A 20,563-nucleotide genomic window follows, 5' to 3' on the forward strand; every position below is an offset into this window, starting at 1 on the left:
AAAATGTTCTGGCCATAATAGCATCATCATAAATCATAGCATAATCTAAAACATTGAATTGTCAGAGTCTGTGTTTTACACTGGACTGTTGCACTCACAAGACTTAAGCAACGAGTTAACCACAATGTTTGAAGCTCACAGTATGTAATTTCCATATACTGAACTCTTGAAATTCAGCTATGCCTAGGTATATCCATATTTTCATTCTTTAACATCTTTAAAAAGCTAAAAATGATGAAGTGCTCTTACAATTTAGTCTGTGAACCACACAAATTAGAGCTATTTGTAATCCCTATCATGCTCAAACAGATAGGTTTTTGTTACTTGTTCGTTCAACACTCAGTGATATTCGTGGAGCTATTTATCTTTCTCCAAAGCCCCGTACAGCGACAGAATTTCCACGTGTCTCATCCACATACAGCAGCCAGCGGATGAACCCAGAATAGATACAATGCACATGTAAATGGCCAGCGCTGAAGTTCGCACAGGAGTCTCTTTCTGCTCCAGCGTTACGAGGCCTGAAATCGCAGATAAAGTTAAGTTATTCTAAAACATTCTCTCCTCAAAGCCAGAGAATTAATTATTTTCCAGTGGAAAGCGAACAGATTTTTGCACTTTTATCTCTGTTTTGCTGTTATAATGGCGCCCCTCAAAAGTTTGCTGAGGAAAATAGGAGCCGCTGGCTTAGCCCACCTCAGACAGAATGCATGAAATTGCACTCAGGAGAAAACTGGAAGGCATAGAGTTCATCCGTTGGCTCACTTTGACTGTGAAAAGTATACATGCATGTGTACTGTTTATACCACTCAACTGTGGGCCTGAATCCCTGTGAAGTTCAATGTGAATGTGGAGTAGTGGTAATTCCTATAAGACCCAACAGTCAAAGCTTTCATCAAGTTAAGGTCAACTGAGCATGCTGTGTGTACATTATGTGACAAATAGTGCGTATTAAAGTGTAAATTGTGCATGTGTGTGATTGTGTGTGTAAAAACTGTATAATTAAAGGATGTTCCTAGCGCTTTGTTTTTAGCTTTCTTTTACAACCTCTTTTTCTAACACACAAACAGTACACCTCAGGCTTCTAAAGTATTCTTAGGGCAGTCTTCATGTCTATGTTACAATAACCTAAGGATATTAGATTGTATCTGCCTCTAATGGAGGCCGTTATCAGTAAATCTGGGCTTAAAACACCAAAACATCAATCAACAGCCTGCAGTAGCAAAACACTCCTTAAATTCAGGGATAGAGCTGCAAATGAGGGTGTTGTTTCAACCTTTTGTGATTGTTTATGCGTAATGGAAAGGTTTTGAGGCCCTCAAAGGCTTTATACATTTATTGTAAAATAACTGTTCGGAGGGTAAGATTTCTTTATTTAATACAGAACTTGAAAGAACTTGAAAAATATAATCATGCATACAATATATGGCTATTAATAACTGGAGAAGGAGGGTCAGGTATGGCTAAATTAACTTGTGTTATGCAGTAAGGAAGTATGTGATTTCAGTTGCAGAGTAGGTGAGCTAAGGTAAAAAGTAAATGATCATAGGAAGAGCAAGCGCAAAATAGAAGAAGCCAAAACATTGCTATGCAAATCAAAAGCGAATGGGGCAAAAACATTAAGAGTGTGTCTGAATCCACTTTTGCTATTTTAAGGATGGAAAAATACGCTTTGCACTGCGGCGCATGATCTAACAGAGTTGTACTTATGATTGTTTTAGTGAGTTATGGGTGTGTTTTGAGTATATTGTGCTTATTAAACTAATTAGACTAAACTAAAAAGAAAATGAATGAATGAATAATTAAATAAATAATAATAACATTATAGAAATGCAGATTGTCATGAATAAACTGAAAAAAGCCCCGAGGTGAGGAAGGCATGGAGGCAGTGCTTTTTATATGTAGAAAATAATCATTTTTGTAAAAATTGTTTTAATATGTAAAGATATTTGTGTATTGTTGTTCATACTGTGTGTATTTAGCAATGTGTTAGCATTTAGACCTGCATAAGCACGTAACTAACACACTCTGCGCTGGACTTAGACAAGCTTTTAGCTGGTCAATGGCACGGTCTACTTCAGGTTCTCAAAATAGCAACGCGGCAACAATGCACCTCAACACTCCTCCTTTATAGACCAGCACGCTCAAGAGTCCACAAAGTGGCGCAAGTAGATTTGCTATTTAAACAACGTGGCAAAAAACGGGAAAATCAGAGAGTTGAGCTGGTCTGAAAATATCAACAAATTAGACGTCTTGCGCCTTATTGCGCAGGTGTATGATAGGGGCTCTAGTCATCTTTTATTATGTACTGATGCATTATGTTTGTTAACTTTGATCTTACAATGGAAAAATAAAATACTGTTTTTTTATTGTATTGTACTGTAAAATATATAAAATTGTGAAATCTAAATATTTTAAAGATATTCATTCCTTCATTAGTTCATTTTCTTTTCGGCTTAGTCCTTTTATCAATCTGGGGTCGCCACAGCGGAATTAACCACCAACTTACCCAGCATATGCATTACGCAGTGGATGCCCTACCAGCTGCAACCCATCTGTGGGAAACATCCATACACACTCATACACTACGGACAATTTAGCCTACAGAATTCACCTGTACCGCATGTCTTTGGACTGTGGGGGAAACCGGAGTACCCAGAGGAAACCCACGCTAGCGCGGGGAGAACATGCAAACTCCACACAGAAATGCCAACTGACCCTGCCGAGGCTTGAACCAGCAAACTTTTTACTGTGCGACAACAGCACTACCTACTGCGCCACCGCGTCACTCGTTTTAAAGATATAGCTGTAATAAATGCAGTCTTAGTGGAGACTTCCGTCAAAAACTTGATATTAGTCTATACTTTTGAATGGTAGTGCAATCAAGCTTTGCATTTTACATAAAACTTGCATAGATTAACATCATGCTAATTTATTTAATTCTTTTAACTTCTTTTGAAATGCTAGACTACATTCATATGGGAGAGGCTGGAAAAACAGCCAGATGTGATCTGTGTGTGTGTGTGTGTGTGTGTGTGTGTGTGTGTGTGTGTGTGTGTGTGTGTGTGTGTGTGTGTGTGTGTGTGTGTGTGTGTGTGTGTGTGCGCGTGCGTGTGTGTGTGTTAGAGAGAGAAGAGGTTTGTTTTTCTCCGCCTTTTCTACTTATGAAATGCTGACTGTGAATTGCAAAAACGAAATTTTGTCTGACATTTTTGCATACCCCCTAAATCTGTATCACGCCGCTCTCCTCAGTTCCTCTGTTTCTCTCTTGTGCACACAAACACACACACATACACACACACACACACACCTTGCATATGCCTACACATGAATTATTGATCTGATGGCCCTAGTAGGGGCCGCTCAAGTAGGTTGTGCATCATTTCCGGGTTTTTTGTTTTTCTTTTGTTTATCGAATGTTTAGATCAGAATGATGAGAGTCTGGTTTTATTTAGGCTATTGTCTGTGTCATTTAGATTTATGTTGTGTGGTTTACTGCAGATGGAGAGATAAACATCACTCCAGCAAAATAAAGCAGAACATCCTCCCCAAATGATCAGACACCATGAGGAAACAGAGTGTATATATATATGAGAAAGAGATTGCTTGTGTATGTGTGTGTGTGTGTGTGTGTGTGTGTGTGGGGTAAGAGTTTGCAGGTAAACAGACAAAGGTTGACTCCCTCAGGCGATGCAGGAATGATTTTATCTCTGAATGCTGGAGAGAAGATCTCAACAAGCGGGAAAAGAAGGTCAAAACTACAGCTGAAAATTCAGCCCAAACCTCAGATACTTTGTCTCATTTGTGTGTATGTGTCCTTAACACGAGAACTGATTTAGCCAACACAGGCTCATGCCTGTAGCGACGTTTTTGCAAAACAGAAAGAAAAACTTACTGTTTTAAGGTTTTACTACATTGCATCATGCACATAGTTTTACGTCTTTGTAAATAACATACTACGCTCTTAGAAATAGAGCTACGTGAGCTGCAAACAAAGGTACACATTTGTACCTAAAGGGTCCGTATTTATAGACTAAAAGTACATATTAGTCCCTATATTCAAGGGCGTAGAATTAGCATGGATGGAGGGGATGTGTACCCACTAGGGATGTAACGGTATTGTAAATACCGTCATACCGCAATATTAATTTTTTTCGATATTACCGTAGTCGCATGACTCGGTAAAACTATAAGTCTTCTGAGAAAATTTGCTCAGGTGAATGAAGCGAACGGGAGGTACCGGAAAACTACAATTCCCATAAGCCCAGGCTTGGCCATAATCCCTTGCGGTCTGTTGTCGCTACAGATCCAGTAATGCGGAAATGGAGTGTGCTGCTAGAAGCGGGGATCAAAAAGAGCTGTAAAACTCTAAAGCGGGTGTTGTCGCCGCGCGCGTCCTGAATAGTGGTGTTTTTGCGCGAGTTCTTATCAGCTGTGTTGTCGCGCGAGTTCTTATCAGCTGTGTTGTCGCGCGCGTACTGTAAAGCGGGGACGGAGGGTATGTCGCGTCGCGGGGGCACTTTTGATCATTTTGGAACGGAACATTCTATCAAAGACTAAAAAGGGCATGTGCACTGCACAGGTTGAGCACTGTGTGTGCACGTGCCTGCAAGTTGGGGAATACGACTAATAATCAGTCATGGGGACTGCAGAAACACAGCACACTGTTCAGATTGATGCAGACATGAGATCTCTATCTCACTCATGGTTTGTGCTCTCAAGTGGGGGAAAGACAATGCACAACGTTCCCCACTGCTGTCAACCTGGGCCAAGTCATATTTCTCTTGTCCCAGAAACCTCAGTCCCAAATGAGAGGGGTTTTTTCTGTTGCAGGGGACATTGTAAATACCCAGAGACACCAGCTTTTACCAGATTATATTTATATGATAATTTTCCTTTAAACCCATCTCTATCTAAGTGAGTGAGTGATTAAATGTTGAATGTGATTTTTCAACACTACTAAATTTAAACTTTATTTTTTTACATGGTTTAATATTTTTTTGTTATTAAAATTGAAGTTCCTGTTTCAAAGCTTACAGATAGATGGCTAATTTGTATGTCATTGACACTTTTGGCACTTTTTTGAAGTATTTTCATAAGTTTTGTTTTTTCCTGTAAATGATTCAATAAATACCGTACCGTGACATTCATACCGAGGTATTACCGTACCATGAAATTCTGATACCGTTACATCCCTAGTACCCACCAATATCCACAGATTATTAAAATGTCCCCACCAATAATTTAATCGCCTCCAAAATAAAATAATGCTTTGTCGAAATTTTCCAGTCAGGCTTACAATGCAAGATATGGACATAAGCAGCTACATTTCAAAGAATAGTGTCTGTCACTTGAAGTCAAGTTTGCTACAAGTCCACCATAAAAGTAATGTGCAGTTAATAAAAAAAAATGTTTTTGATTTTTGCCTCCATGACGATTATGAAAAAAACGCAATCGAGATAAAATGGTTATTGTGTCATATGCCTTCATCTTTCCAGAAATCTGCATTCATTTCTTGTCAAAGTAAAGTCATGTAAATTTGTACTTTTGCAAAAATGTACTTTTGCAGCATAAGACATGCTTGATTTAATGTTGTGTTTATTAATAATTGTATTTTATTTATTTATTTATTTAATTATTTTTTTTAAACTGTGCAATAGAACATGTGCTGTTCTGTTTGCACGGTCAGTTAAGGAAAAGAACATGGACATGTAAAGTCATCTTTTAGCTTAAAGTGCATAAATTACAATATTTTACTTGTGTTCAGATACAGTGGTAAGTGATTATGTACAAATAAGCCCTCAGTAAAAGAATGTCTTTGTCAAACAACCTTTTTGTCAGACATTCCTTTAACGTTACATTTTAAATGTGAGTTTACATTCGTTTACATAATCTATAGAACACTGTAACAAAGTAGATGGCTTCGTTCATTGACACTTGTGCTACTAGCCTTGCTTTGCTCCCATGGCTCTTGCCTGTTCGGTTATTGAACTTTAATTTCATAGAATTTAATTTCATAATCTTATACTTGAGCATTTTGCTGACATGGTGGCTCAGTGGTTAGCGCTGCCACCTCACAAGCAAGTAGGTCACTAGTTCATGGCCCGGCTGGGTCAGTTGGCATTTTTGTGTGGAGTTTGCATGTTCTACCTGTGTTCATGTGGGTTTTCTCCCGGTGCTCCGATTTTCCCAATAAGTACAAAGACATGAGGTATGTGTTTTCCAGTACTGGGTTGCAGCTGGAAGGGCATCTGCTGTGTAAAACCTGGATAAGTTGGCGGTTTACTCTGCTGTGGAATGATGATGTATGAATGAATAAAGGGACTAAGCCAAAGAAATATCAGGGAATGAATATATGACATAAGATGCAGACATATAGTAATTTACAATTGTTTTTTGGTAAAATATGATATTGTTTTAGGAACTGTGTGGAAGTGAGACTTTTTTAATTGACAGCCAGTATTAATTCACTGCAGTGAATTATACTGTCTGTATAGGTACGTATTTACAATGAGCCTCACTCATAATTCTGCATGAGATCACAGTCATGTGAAAAAGAAAGTAAACCCTCTTTGACATCTGTGGTTTTATGTACAGTAGACTGTATGGACAAAAAAATCTGTTCTATTGCAAGTCTTAAGATTAAGCAAATACAATAGTGCTTCCCACACATAGGTTGTATTTGAAATCGCCTACTCAGTAGGTACTGCAATTAAATTTAAAAGTACTAATCGTCAATAGAAAAGTATGTTCTATACGGTATGAATGTGAACAGTATGAATGGAATCCGGACGTACTACATATGCAATTTTGTCATGATAACGTGACCTACCCACTTCAGTTGCTTCACTCCCATTCATGAATTGTCTCACAGGGCATCATGGGATACCGCAACATGCATCGGATGCACACTTCAAATTCTCGCCGGAAATAGTACTTCTCACATACTGATTTTATACATTATTTTACTACATTATTTATACTACTCTGCTCGCATAATGTTTTTAGCGTACTATATATATATATATATATATATATATATATATATATATATATATATATATATATATTATAGAAGTATTTAGCGCCACTTTTTTGTATTATCATCATCCTTTTACACTTTTTTTGTATCCGCTCACTATAACCAAACATCCGCAATCGATTACATAGTGGAAAATTTTCTCAGAGATGACAAAATTACGAAGGAGGACAAAATCTAAATTAGCTGAAAAATATTTGTACAGCATTAGAAACAGTTAATCAACTCATTTGCCTTATTTAAATAATCTACATGTTTTAAAATTGAAATTATTATATTTATTTGAGATATTGTCTGTTTTTATTCCTTTTCTGTAATATATTTCTCATTTCCTGTATATTTTTGTAATTTGATGATGTCAATATATTACATATTTTATACATCGAAAATGCTTTTACAATACTGTACAAAATGTCATGCTAATGAAGAAACCGGAACTTGAATGCGAGATAGAAGCAGATTTTACCTGTCATTGGGTGCACATGGCTCTGAAAAGGCATAAAAGTAGGAGAAATAGTGGATTTCTTTTTAAAGTTACCAGTCTTTTTTAATCCATTGAACAGAAATAGTTTATAACAGTTTATTAATAAATATAAATATTGTTTAAAATCAAATTATGTTTTGTTTGTTGCATACAGTTAGCTATTTATGTGATGTGGGTAAAAGGTGTGTTTCAATCTGGCTAGCACCGCAAGTATATTTTAAACCTGTGGAAAGCAATGAACAATCTTTGGTGAATATCGACACATGTAATATTAACACTGTGTTGTTATTTATTTAACGAAAGAGAGCCAAATGAAGCCATGTGTAAAAAATAAAGCGCATCCTTACTGCTTCATTTTAGGAATTAAGAGAGTAAATAGCAGCAGAGTGCTGTTGATCAAATCTTATTGATTAACTGATTTTCAGCACAAAGCCAAAATATGAACAGTTTGCTAGTTGATTTAGTTTCTTCAAGGAAGAAAGACAGCAATGATCACAGAGAAACAAGTGTTGCTGTCCATCAGTTTGAGAGTTATTTCCAATATGTTTAAAGCCCCTCGTTCTACAGCGATGAAGATAATTCATAAGTAGAAAAAACTACAATACAGTTGACAATCATTCCAGGAGTGGACATGCCAGTGAATTCACTCCAAGGTCAGACAATGCAATGCTCAGAGAATCTGCAGAAAAGCCAATAGTTGCATATCAGATACTATGAGCCCCAGTTAATTAGAAAAAGACTGAGCAAGCATGGTGTGTTTAGAAAGGGCTGCCAGGAAAAAGCCTTTTCTCTGTAAAAAGAACATGGCTGTCTGGTTATGTTTGCATCCACTGTGTAAAACATATGCTGGATAAGTTGGCGGTTCATTCCGCTGTTGCGACCCCAGATTAATAAAGGGACTAAGCTGAAAAGAAAATTAATGAATGAATGAATGAACAGTCTTTGACCACTTTTGTTGCATTTCAGATAAAACAATACAGCCTAAAACACAGGATACATGACCATTCACACTCACTGGACATCAGGGACAGCACAAGCCTTCAGGGGACCCTAAGTAGGATTTTATCGGTGCAACCAATAAAACAAAGTATTGTCAATCCTTGATTATTCACACACTATAAATCTAAAACACACATTATCGATTTTATTTGCTGTAGCTATGTTGCTTATCATAAAAAAAAATGTATATGACATTTCTACATTCATTCTTTTTGCAGAAACAACTGCCTTAGATGTAGCCTAGATAATTCCTAGATAATTAAATTTTTCATTAAATAATGCATTTTGTATAATCACCATTATGCATTGAAAACGAAAGTCAGTTCTTTTTTGCACGCTTGGGGGTCCTCTGGTGGCCACAGGTCCTAAGTATCCGCTTAGCTCGCATATGCCTTTTTCCGGCTCTGCTGGTCATACATATATTGTGCCGGCATTTGTACTGTACCTGGTCATATGCAAGGGGCTTGACCAATCAAGGAACAATACGCAATAGTTCAGAAGACTAATTAGAGCGTGTTTGTGGACAACTAAGCCTTTATAAGCCTATATATATAACCTGCAATAGGTGAAATTCTTGAAGCAATCAGGTGTATCAATATACATCTACAATTATTATAGATGTGTTAAGACTGTAAAACCCTTTCACCACACTATTTTCACACTTTCTTGTTTAAACACTCGCGAAACTTCTATCTTCCCTCAGCATCCAACATTTTGTGTGATGGTTAGCATTCTACTCAGCCGTTTGGATGCCTTTAACGATGCAGAATGTTTCATCGACATTATGGGGTTTGTTGGGGAGAAAACTTGCAAACATACAGTACAGCACATCAGATTCACACTGCTAGCGATCAAAGATTTATGTCAATTTGGCTAGCTGAACATGTTCTGTAGTGTCAGGCATGATGGAGAGTGATTGACAATGGTCTACTGCCAATCAGGACGCAGAAAACTATGCGCTAATCAGGAAGTAGAACACAATGCACTGTAAAAAAAAAAAAAAAAAGCATGTCAAATTGTAACAAAAAAATCCAAGAAACTGTGAGATTGCGATAGGTGAACTGTGTTATGGCGGGAAACCACTGTGCAGTATATACCAGAGGGTTCTTGAATTAAATGTGAGACTGACAGCTACTGCTGCAACAAACTTCCACACCAACAAATTTACAACTGAGAGTCAAATGAATTATGTTCAAATAATGAAATGCTGTGGCAGGACCTTATGAGACCTGCTTAAACATTGAACAGTTTGTGAAACATTGTTGTAAAGAAGAGTGGGCTAAAATCTCTCCACAACAGAATAAGAGATTGCTAGAGTTGTACAGAAAACTGTTGTTGTTGCTGACATTGCATTGCATCATGGGATGTACTTAATTTTCACAGACAGCTTCTCCATTGTGAATTTATTTTTGTGAAATAAAATATGATGTGATGTAACGTGGCATGTGCTATTGTGGTTGAATCTGCCAAATTTTAAGGACCAGATGATGTTTTATTGCATCCTGATACATAAAACCATAGGATTTAAAGGAAAGAGTGCACTGTTTTTCACATGACTTTAAAAAGGTCTACCTGTTGTGCAATGGTCATATGAGAGGGGCTTGACCAATCAGGGAATGATACGCAATAGTCCAGAAGACCAATCAGAGCGTGATTGTGGATAAACAAGCCTTCTATTTCAGTAGTCTGCATTTCTCTTTATACTGAAAGAACAGTAGTGTTTCCAAGCTACAAATGAGTCTTTAGCATTGTCAAAATGCCTGTTTTGCCAGTCGATGATTCCAATGTGGAAACCAGACATATATACAAAAAAAGCTTAAGAAAAATACGTGAGAGATTTTAAAACAAAAGTGCATTAGTGTAAATGCCACCTCAGAAATGATGACTTGACCACAAACTCCTTTATTCAGTTCAGTTCAATTCATTTCAGTTCATTTCAGTTCAATTCAATTCAATTCAGTTCAATTTATGTTTCTTTGTATAGTGCTTTTCTTATATATATATATTACAGTGGTCCCCCATTTATTCGCTGGAATTATGTTCTAAATATAGCCCACAATAGGTAAAATCCACGAAGTAATTGAATATGCCAAATTTTAAGGACCAGAGGTTTTTTATTTCATTTTGATACATAAAGCCAAAGGATTCAAAGGAAAGGGTGCACTCTCCTTTTCACATGACTTTAAAAAGTGTTGGTAAATAACCAAAGCTTAGGAAAAAATCATGTTTGGAGGAGCGTAATGGAACAGTAGTTTCAAAATAGTGTTGCTTTTTCTGTAAATTGGTGAGCAGTGTGCTGGACTGAGTCTGGAAGTTGCACTGCACACTGCTGTCTCTCTCTGAGAGCTAATGAACTGCATCAAAACAAACATAGTCCGGATGCCGAGCTCAGTGTTGTTTGGCCGGCAGCGACTGAGCACACTGCAGATTAAAACTGAAGAGATGTTCTGCTGGAGAGATAAAGATTACAGCGAAAAAAACTAGTGGAAACTAGTTCCAGCATAAGCAGACTTTTGAGTCCAATGAAACATTTGGTCAACACTGCAGGACATTCTGGCTGCTTAAACAGGAGTGAAGCGCTTCTCTTAAAAAAAAAAAAAAAAAACATTCTGTTCTTCACTATCTCACTTATGAGTCTGACAAACTATATGCTGTATGTACTGTATGATAGATCTGTTTTGACAAAGAAAACAAAGCATCAAGTAGATGACTGAAGCGATAAATACATTAATGCACAGCACAGCCTTTCTTGTCTTTATTTTGCCAGTGTCTATGCGTCATTTCTAAATGTACAGACAAATTGCTAGTTTGTGTTTAAGTCAACAGCACAAAGTGTAGCAAAAGACAACATTTATATTATGTTATATGCTTAAAAATACTTTGTTTTGGATCTCTGTATTCATTTACAGTCTGATGTTTATCAATTTTGATCAGCCTCCTCAGTTTCATAAGCTTTTGTCAGCAATTCCATCTTTTGCATTCAGTTTTTTCCAATGGATTCAGCATTATGTAAATATTATGAACTGAAATCTATACTCTCGTTTCTGTTTTCCAAAGATTTTGCCTTAGCAGTGAGCCAGCGATCATTAAGCTTAAAATTTAATTGAGCACAATAATATATATTTGGTAAGACTTTAGAATAATGGTCTATTAGTTAAAGTACGCTAATGTCTTTACTAACATCAACTAAGTATAAAAGCATCATTTGGTAATCATAGTTCAGCATTATTATTGCATTATTAAAATCCAAAGTTGTGCTTGTTAACATTAGTTAATGCACTGAGTTAACACAAACTAACGTCATTTAACTTAAATAACATTAATTAACGTTAAACAAACACCATAATAAATGTATAACTAATTGTTTGTTCATGTAACTATATTTTTTTGCTAAGGGAAACTTACTCCTTTTATCTTCTCTCCCATATTAACACACACCCATACACACACATTCAGTACAGACCTTTGCACAAACACCAAAGTACACGCACACACACATATAAAATGTAATCTGTGATGCCCTCTACTCTATTGATAAAAGTTTAGCAACTAAACAGATGCAATTTTTTTAGTAATAGTAAAACTTTATTGTCCTTGAAATTTGTTATGGGTATTACCAAATTGCTGTAAACATTCCATAAAACAAACAATAAAAACCATACAAAATGCAGAAGTTACAATAATTATAATGCTAAATAAGATAAACTCTTGTTAAGTAAACCCTCTGAAACTGGTACAACAGATTTTTTATATCGGATCAACCTACACTTAGAGATTATCTCTTACAAGAAAGAAAAATGAGTTGGATAGTTCAGAATCCTTACCACCTGATTGAGGACACAATTCTCATATAACTTGAGGATTAAAATTTTCATGATGCCCAACAATATTCCATCCTGTCTTTAAGAGGTGCATCAGCTTAGATTTACACTGTACAGATAGGTTGCCAAACCACTCTGTAATACCATATTTAACAATGCTTTCAAGAGCAGCTTTAAAAAACAACATCATAAGCTTCTTGTTAACTCCAAAAAGATGTAACCTGCGTAAAAAAAAATACAATCTCTGGTGTAAACGAGAGCAAACCCACTCTATGTGTGTTTTCCATGTAAAAGAACTGTCAATGTAAATGCCCAAGTACTTATACAGGTCTCTGACTGAGTAATAGGATGTTCATGTACAACCACTCGACAATGGTCACCTATGCACTTTGAGTCAAATACCATCACTTCTGTTTTCTTAGTATTTATTTTTAGCTTATTTTTATCACACCAATCAAGGAGCTGGCTAATTTCTGACTGGTAGATAACACTAATATCATCATTCTCATGAAGTAAACTTAGTATGGCTGTGTCATCGGAATATATAAAAATAAAATTTCAAGAGTTCAGACTTAACTGATGAATGATTATAGAGCTTGTTTGGCATGCTGTCCTGTGAGAGAGCCCTGAGTTCATAAGATCCTCGAGCCTGTGGCTCCCTCCTGTTTACAAGGCGAGAGGGGAGTTTGAGCTCAGGTAGATCTCGAGAACTCCCCTGCTGTAGTAACTAATGAACAGATAAGGATTGCTCTTAAGAGATCACTACTTAGTAGGAGCATGTCCATGGTGCCGATTTGGATTAGTCAATTAACTTCAGTTGCATGTTTTTGGATGGTGAGAGGAAACTGGGGAACCCGGGAAAGACCCATGTGAGCACGGGGAGAATGTGTAAACTCCGCACAGAAATGTCAGTTGGCTTGGTAAGGACTAGAACCAGTGACGTTCCTGCTATGAGGCAACAGTGCTAACCACTGGGCCACCGTGCCACCCATCTAGGAAAGGAGGAGGAGTAGTGGTGGAAGGGGGGATTCTTCAAAACGAAGATGGCTGTCATATGGAACTTAGAGTATTTATAGTGGCTTAGGAATCGTCTGATTGGTAAATTATAAATTGAATAATGTGGGACCGGCTGCAAGCCACTTGAAATTTGTTTATAAATAACTTCACTTAGTGAATGCTTACTTGAACATTAATTGGTAAAAAATGTGAAAAAAGAAAAGGTGAGCTGACACAGATACTTTTAACCTTTACAACCTGAGTTCTATTTGTTAAAAATGGGAAATACCATTTACATGGGTTTATATTCAGCTGTTGCATCTTTCCAATTAACAAATGTGGTTGAATCATATTGACAGCCAAAAAGCACGCTTAATCAATCAGTCTAGGTTTGAAAAGTAATATAATCAATAACGTAAACTGATGTGGAACTGCTACTCCACCTCACAATTTGCCTCATAATATTTCTAGATGTAAACCCACCTTTTTTGAGTGAAATATGTATTAGCTGAGCAGTGAGTGGAGTGTGAAAAGTCTGTATTTGTGCCACCTGAGGCTGAGACCATCCAGGAAACAGATATTAATGCTGGACATGAAGCTTTTTCCTCAACATTGTTTATATGACAGCGTAGCCTCGGGTGAAGGTGGAGAATAGCAGAAAGTGTGCCGTACGTGTCTGTTTGACAGAAGTATATCTACCGAGACACCTGTCCGTAGCTGGAAATTAATGCCTGACAGCATCCGCGTCTGTCTGACAGATGTTCATAGTCGAAGAACAACAAATGTTGACGTCTAGTGGAACTCAAATATTAGCAAACAACATCGCAGTGTGTGCTGACTGCCAATGAGCGTTACATTGAGGACTAGCCGAAGAAAATTCTTTTTTTCCAACAGTATAAACTACATGTTTGTATGTTTATCGGGAATGCATGTATTAAATATGCAAATGCGATAAAATATGTCAAGACATTACTTGATTCTCTATATAGCAATGAACAAAGATACACCTTATCTGGAAGTTAAATTCTTTTTTGTATATTTCCCAAAAGATGTTTAATAAAGCAAGGACATTTTTCACAGTATTTTCTACTATATTTTTCTTTTGGAGAAGCTTTATTTTTTAGTTTGGCTCTAATACAAAATAGCAATTTAGAAATTGTTAAAGTAAATACTATTATAGCTAATAAAATGTACAGTCGACATGGCAGAGACAAAATACATTAGTTATTCAAAATTAGTTTTCAAATTTGGTGGCCAGGCATCATGGTGGCGCAGTGGGTAGCACAATCGCTTCACAGCAAGAAGGTTGCTAGTTTGAGCCTCGGCTGGGTCAGTTGGTGTTTCTGTGTTGAGTTTGCATATTCTCCTCGTGTTCGTGTGGGTTTCCTCCGGGTGCTCCGGTTTCCCCCACAAGTCCAAAGACATGCACTATAGGAGAATTGGGTAAGCTAAAATTGTCCGTAGTGTATGAGTGTGAATGTGTGTGTTTTTGGATGTTTCTCACTGATGGAGGTGATATGCTGGATAAGTTGGTGGTGACCCCAGATTAATAAAGGGACTAAGCCAAAAAAGAAAATGAACAAATAAATGAAATGAATTTGGTGTCTGAGAGAGCTTAACATGCTGCAATTTAAGAAAACATGCGCAATTATGAGCGAATTAAGAAAAGATATTAATCCGTTTGACAGCACACGTGCTGCAAATCCTCACAACGCAACAAATTAATAAAACATGCATTTTTTTAACAATTCACAAAAATGCACTGCATTTTCTCAGAACAATTGGAAAAACATTTGAACACAACAAAAATATTTGTGGATCCAAAAACGTGACGGATGCCGCTGTGCCATGACTATTGCTCAGTGAAGTTGTAAGTGATCTTTGAAAGGTCAGTTTTTGGTTTGTTTATTTTAACATGCTAATTCTCTTGTTTTTTGTATTAGTCTAAATAATATTAAATAGCCAGGTCTGTCATGTTTTATAGGGTCCTTTTGACACATTTCCTTTGTGTTACGTGTTATTTCCATAAATTGTTTGCATTGTGGGAAAATCCAGTGCTTTTTAATAATTTGTTTGCGTTGTGTGAATTTTTTTTTTAATGTGTTTGCGTTGTGAGGATTTGCAGCACATGAGCTGTCAAATGGATGAAAATCTTTTCTCAATTTGCTGGCATTTTTTTGTAGTTGCATGTGTTTTTTAAATTGCAGCACATTAAGTTCTCTCGGCCACCGTAATTAAAACTTCTATATTTGTTGCAAAAATATTTCTTGGATCTTGAGAAATATTTAAATGAGAAACACACTTGTGTGAATTATTAGTTATCAAGGCATTAAGAAGGACATTAATTTTGTTGTTTTGCACTAGTTAATTAATACATAGTTTTTTTTTTTCCTTTTTCCTGTCCATGAGTGCTCAACATAATTAAGTACACCCCAGTTTGTTAATGAACATTTTTATCCATTCCTCGGTAAATTTAGGTAATATACAGTATTTTGGTACATTTGTACCAGCTGATAGATATGGGCCAGTAGGGGCCTTCTGGGCCTACTGGTAGGTTCAGAAGGCTGTTATTATCCATCCGCATGGTTGATCAGCTATACTACTAGAGAAGAATCCAAATACAGATCTGTTTTTACATTACTTTGACAGTTGTGCTTAGGGTTGGAGTAGGGGTACACGTTCAAAAAAATTAATTGGAAATGTAAAAAATTATATAAATAATTCCCATTAACTTCCGGCCACAGCCGTATGTGATCTATAGCTGATTAAGCATGTAAATGGAGGATAACAGCTTTTTGAGCCTCCAAGTGGGCGCAGAAGGCCCCTACTAGTCAATATCTATCTGCTGATAACCACTAATAACTTCCATTTAATCGTGTGATAACATGCGAATCGGCTGGCATATATACAAATCAGATTTTTTAAGCAGATATATTTATTAAAATGATATTTTAGTCACTGAACATCTTGAGAAATGAAAAGATTATACATTTAAAAAAATATTTCTTTTTTAATTTAATACTTTTCCCTAACATGTAAATGTGCGTGTACTAATTTTGGACTGTTATTTTGTTAGATTAGTTGCAGATTTGTCTTAAGTACTTACAAGTCTAATATTGTAAAGCCTCCTGAAGAAAATATTAATTTAAATGAGAGATTTGTGAGGGGTGTACTCATACTATATATGTTAAGCACTGTATATATATTTATTTCTTACTTTTTTTTACTTTAGTGCTCACTAAAAAATAAAAAATTACAATTTCAAATGTAACAAACAACATTAATTAGTAATTGTTAAACTATTCGACAATGTAACTCTTTTTACTGTTTTTTAATCAAATAAATGCAGAAGAGACTTCTTTAAAAGATTTGCTTCTGTCAAACAGATGTTCATTTAGTCAAAAAACAACAAATGTTGATGTGCAACTCAAATATTAGCAAACAAACAACACCGCAACACGTGCTGACTGTAAATGAGCACTACGATCACATCGCATATGCTGAATCACACCGTTGTGCATTAGCTTTCAGTGGTGTCGTTATCAGAAAAGCACTGTGAAGATGCATAGATCATGAAGAACAGATGCACACGGAGCTGAAATAGTGTTTTCAGAGAGCAGCTGTCTGAAGAAATGCTTTGTGTTTCCTGTGCTGTCATTTATTGCGGGGAATGTACACAACGGTATTATTGCTCACATAAATCTGTCAGTGCTAAATCAGTGCTGTTGAAGCCTCGGGGCGTAAAGGCCGCCTTCTGCATTAGTAAACCACCTGTGTAGCTCCAGACTAAATCAATACTTACTTTAATGTTCAGATGTGGATAGTGGACCAGTCCTCACACGCTGCCTTGTGTTGTAGAAGTGTGTCGGTTAATTTATTCTTTTATTGACTTGGTGTAGTTGTTTCGGCTTTCAGAAAGATAAAATAAGTACTTTGTTTTGAAGTTTTTCTTCAATTATTTATTTATTTGACATAATTTTTAAATAGCATTTACACTACAAGTTGCTAAAAAGTTGCAATGACATTCAATTCAAAAACATTCAATTGATAATTGTTTTTATGCTTCAAGAGAAAATAAATATTTAGATTTAAATTTGTTATTATTATTTATTTTACATAAATTTAAAAATATGTATGTACACTCTCCGGCCACTTTATTAGGTACACCTGTCCAACTGCTCGCTAACGCAACTTTCAAATCAGCCAATCACATGGCAGCAACTCAATGCATTAAGGCATGTAGACATGGTCAAGATGATCTGCTGCAGATCAAACCGAGCATCAGAATGGGGAAGAAAGGTGATTTAAGTGAAGATGACTGGGATTTCAGAAACTGCTGATTCACTGGGATTTTGATGCAAAACCATCTCTAGGGTTTACAGAGAGTGGTCTGAAAAAGGGAAAATATCCAGTAGGTGGCAGTTCTGTGGGCGCAAATGCCTTGTTGATGCCAGAGTTCAGAGGAGAATGGCCAGACTGGTTTGAGCTAATAGAAAGGCAACAGCAACTCAAATAACTGTGTGATGCTATCGTGTCAGTGTGGACCAAAATCTCTGAGGAACATTTCCAGTATCTTGTTCTATCTATAGATTCGAAGGTTTAAGGCAGTACTGAAGGCAAAAAGTAAGGTGTACCTAAAAAAGTGGTCAGTGAGTGTAATTTACACTAGAAGCAGCTTAAAAGTGTTAATAATATTCAATTGAAAGACATTCGATTTTTTTTTTTTATAGTTTAAGAGAAAGTAAATATTTAGTTTAGTTTTAGTTTTACATATATTAAAAAAATAAATATATTTAAAATATATTTATATTTATTTATATTTATATTTATATTATATATTTAATATAAATATAATTGACACTACAAGCTTCTAAAAAGTGGTAAGGCAAGGCAAGGAAAGATTATGTATAGGGCACATTTCATACACAATGCTTATTTAACGTGCTTTAATGAAAGCAAAGGATAAAAATGATTAAAAACAGATTGAAATGTGTTATTACATAGTGAAATATTATGGCAAAACATTTTTTTAAATAAATTAAGTTTGGAAAACAAAAAATGCATTTCTGATGAACCAAAATGCTTCATATTAAGCCTCACGACTGTTTTTAAAATAGATAACAGTAAAAATGTTTCTTTTATTCATTCATTCATTTTCTTATCAGCTTTGCCCCTTTATTAATCTGGGGTCACCACAGCGGAATGAATAGCCAACTTACCCAGCATATGTTTTAAGCAGCGGATGCCCTTCCAGCTGCAACCCATCTCTGGGAAACATCCATACACACTCATTCACACTCATATACTACGAACAATTTTAGCCAATTCACCTGTACCACATGTTTTTGGACTGTGGGGGAAACCAGAGCACCTGGAGAAAACCCACACAAACGCAGGGAGAACATGCAAACTACATGTTTCTTTTAGAATTAATAATTTATTATTTAACCAAGTTAGATAATAAAATTTCACTAAATCATCACCAAATCAGAATTATTAAGAATTATTTGAATGTAAACCTAAAGAATAAATTATTGGCTGCAGAAAATGATATTTTATATTGGTATAATATGGCAGAATATTACTATTTGTACTGTTATTCATCATAAATGCAAATTTAATACAGTAACTATTACAAACTATACAATTTTAGGTTATATTACATAGTTCTGGTTAACCAAACTGTCGCCACTGGCTTGCTTGGGATTGGCAGAATCATGGTGAATGGCCTCGTAACTGAAACACAGTCTCAGTCGCACGCCTATGCAATCCTGCCCTCAAATAATATAACCGAGACAGTATGCAAAGAAATCAAATAGCCTACTCAATAGTTATCAAAAGGTCCATCATTTCGGAGTATGTATTGCATGAAAATACATGGTTTTAGTCTAACTGAAACAATTAGTAAGCAAACTTTTGAATGAAAGAAATTTCGCTTTTGGCTGCAAGGTAGCACCATAGGTAGCACAATAGCCTCACAGCAAGAAGGTCGCTGGTTCAAGCCTCTGCTGGGTCGGTTGGCATTTCTGTATGGAGTTTGCATCTTCTCCCCATGTTGGCGTTGGTTTCCTCTGGGTGCTTCAGTTTCCCTTAAAATTTCAAAGACGTGGTATAGATGAATTGGGTAAGCTGAATTGGTCGTAGTGTATGTGTGTAAATAAGTGTGTATAGATGTTTCCCAGTGATGGCTTGCAGCTGAAAGGGCATCTGCTGCATAAAACATACTGTATGCTGCATAAATTGCTGGTTCATTTCTTTGTGGTAATCCCAGATTAATAAAGGGACTAAGCCGAAAATAAAATGAATGAATGAATGAATTCCCCTTTTATAAAATTGACAGTAATAATTCGGAGTAAATCATCAGATAATATCTGAGGAATAAACAAACATGCTAACCTTCTATAATTGATTGACTTGACCAAACGGGAAGTTAGAAGCATGGCTTTTAAAGATATTTAAGGAATTTCTTTTTAGCTTAAATTTACAGTAAACTTTTTAAAGATAATCCTATTTAACATATTCATTGTAAACTCATTTAGGAAATATTGCAAATGTGTTTTAATGCTGATTTTGGCAGCCTGTTTAAAATTTGATGTTGGTTATGTGATTAATTTTGTATGTTTGTAGGCCTACTTTAGTAAAATAGAAAACATTTATGGTAATCAAATATAAGTCAAATAGTGTAAAATTAGATAATAATATTAATTAGCAAATAATAAGAATAGTAATGATAATAGCAAAAAAAAAAAAAAAAAAAAAAAGCTACCTTTTGTGAGGCTATAAATGGGGCTCTTGGGTTTGTTATAGCCCCAGGGCCCAATATGATGTTAATCCAGCCCTGACTCCACTAGAAGATAATTTAGCTTGTTATAAGGAAAAACTTGTACGTTAAGCTACTTTGACACAATCTACATCGTAAAAGTGCTATAGAAATAAAGCTGAATTTAATTGAAATAGACAATGACAATGCTGAAGAGGTTGCATGCAAAAAAACAGTTTTGCATTTTTCTTGGATAGTAAATGAATAAAAAAAAACTGCACTTGAGTGAAAATAAACGATAATGAAATTTTAACTCATACCAAACATTGTAATTATAAATAAATCTATTTAACAACAGATACTGTATATATTTATTTCAGCAAACCGTTGTTTAATAAAGAAAAAAAACACTTTTATGCTTTTAAGGGTTTTTTTTAACACTTTTAAGGGTTTTCTCCCTTGTACCA

General features: G+C 35.8%; 1 protein-coding gene across 3 annotated transcripts in view; it reads left to right on the forward strand.

Moving 5' to 3' along the window:
* frem2a (FRAS1 related extracellular matrix 2a) overlaps positions 1-20,563 on the forward strand; it is a 150,294-nt gene that overhangs the window by 73,406 nt on the left and 56,325 nt on the right. Inside the window, exon 7 of one of the 3 annotated variants that reach the window (XR_012385919.1) lies at positions 8,407-9,508. The gene's annotated coding sequence lies outside the window, so the exon portion shown is untranslated. 3 annotated transcript variants of the gene reach the window in all.

This window comes from Danio rerio, chromosome 10 (genome assembly GCF_049306965.1).
Source record: "Danio rerio strain Tuebingen ecotype United States chromosome 10, GRCz12tu, whole genome shotgun sequence".
Lineage (NCBI taxonomy): Eukaryota > Metazoa > Chordata > Actinopteri > Cypriniformes > Danionidae > Danio > Danio rerio.